This window comes from Arachis duranensis, chromosome 6 (assembly GCF_000817695.3).
Source record: "Arachis duranensis cultivar V14167 chromosome 6, aradu.V14167.gnm2.J7QH, whole genome shotgun sequence".
NCBI lineage: Eukaryota > Viridiplantae > Streptophyta > Magnoliopsida > Fabales > Fabaceae > Arachis > Arachis duranensis.
This window is the reverse complement of record NC_029777.3, coordinates 110,369,479-110,370,962: the sequence shown is the minus strand read 5'-3', so window position 1 is coordinate 110,370,962 and position 1,484 is coordinate 110,369,479.

Below are 1,484 nucleotides of genomic sequence, written 5' to 3'. Positions count from 1 at the left end.
ATTTATTGCAATAAATAAATTTATTTTATTTTAATTTTTATTAATTTTTTTATTTTATGTGTTTTCACTAATGATTTTTAAAAGTGTTATAATTTTTACATGGTCTATTTATAATATATTTTTATTTATTTAACTTATTATTTTGAGCCAAAAAATTATAATAAATTTATTATATTAATTATTTAATTTAATTAATTTAAATATATACTATTTGACTCAATTTATTGTGGCGCCAATATTTTAGTTGTTGTTTACAAAAAAATTCTCTTCATTTTCTTCAATCTTAAATATTTTAATTTTAAATTTTAGATTTTTATTCGATGTTTATACTTTTATTTTAATATTAAACCTAATATTTTATTAATATTTTTTATAATTTATTATCTAATAATTATATAACCGCCATTAATTATATGATTGTGAATATTTTTTCCGATTTATTATAAAAGCACAATTTTATTTTTTATTTTTTTTACTATTTTATAATTTATTCATTGTAAGAAAATATATATGCTAAAAAAGAATTTTATTTTTTTATCAATTGTTTTTTTATTTGATAATACTTTTTTTAGACGATGTATTATTTTTATTCATTGATTTTTTTATAAATTATAAAACATTATTATTTGTTATTGTATTCTATCTATTTTGTTCTTATTTATTTAAGTTTTTATAATTTTTTAAATAAATTTTATTATTTTTATCCCATACAAGTTAATTTATCATATATAACTCTTCATATATTGAATTTTTTCAATGTTTAAAAAATATTTTTTGCGTGCTCAATTTTATTTTTAATTTGGGAAACGAATAATAAAATAACATTGATGAAAGTTGTTATGCACTTTTTTCTTCATCTTTTTAGCTTACCTCTCCATTTATAGGGATCATGAATAGTTATATATATATATAACGGTGCTTATGCATAAAGAATAAATATAAATTGTATCTTATCTTGTTTTAGTAAAATTTTTTATTATTTATCTTGAAATAGAGCAAAATATTGTAAATTACTTGGGAATAATAATTTTACTATTGTTGCAACAAGATATTGTACATTTATCTTATTTTTAATAATTTTAGTAGGTGTTTAAACTAATAAATAATATGAAATTATTTATAGATATAAATACAGCTACTTCAACTTAAGAATAGATCAAATATCTTAGTAAGTTTTAACATGAAACAATGTTGATCATATTATTTTTATTCCAATACAATAATAAATATGATACTAGAATATAAAATAATTTTACATAAATTTTAACAAAAAGAGTTCTCTATAATAAATTTTTCAGCTATAACAATAAAAAAAAAATTTAAAAACAAATTTTATCTCATATTAGATTGTATTTATTCAATTCGATTTTAACATAGGAATAAGAGAATTTAAAAATTTTATTCATGAATCATAAAAAAATTTATACAAATTTAATCATTAATATTATTTTAAAAAAATAAAAAATAAGATTTTAATATAAATA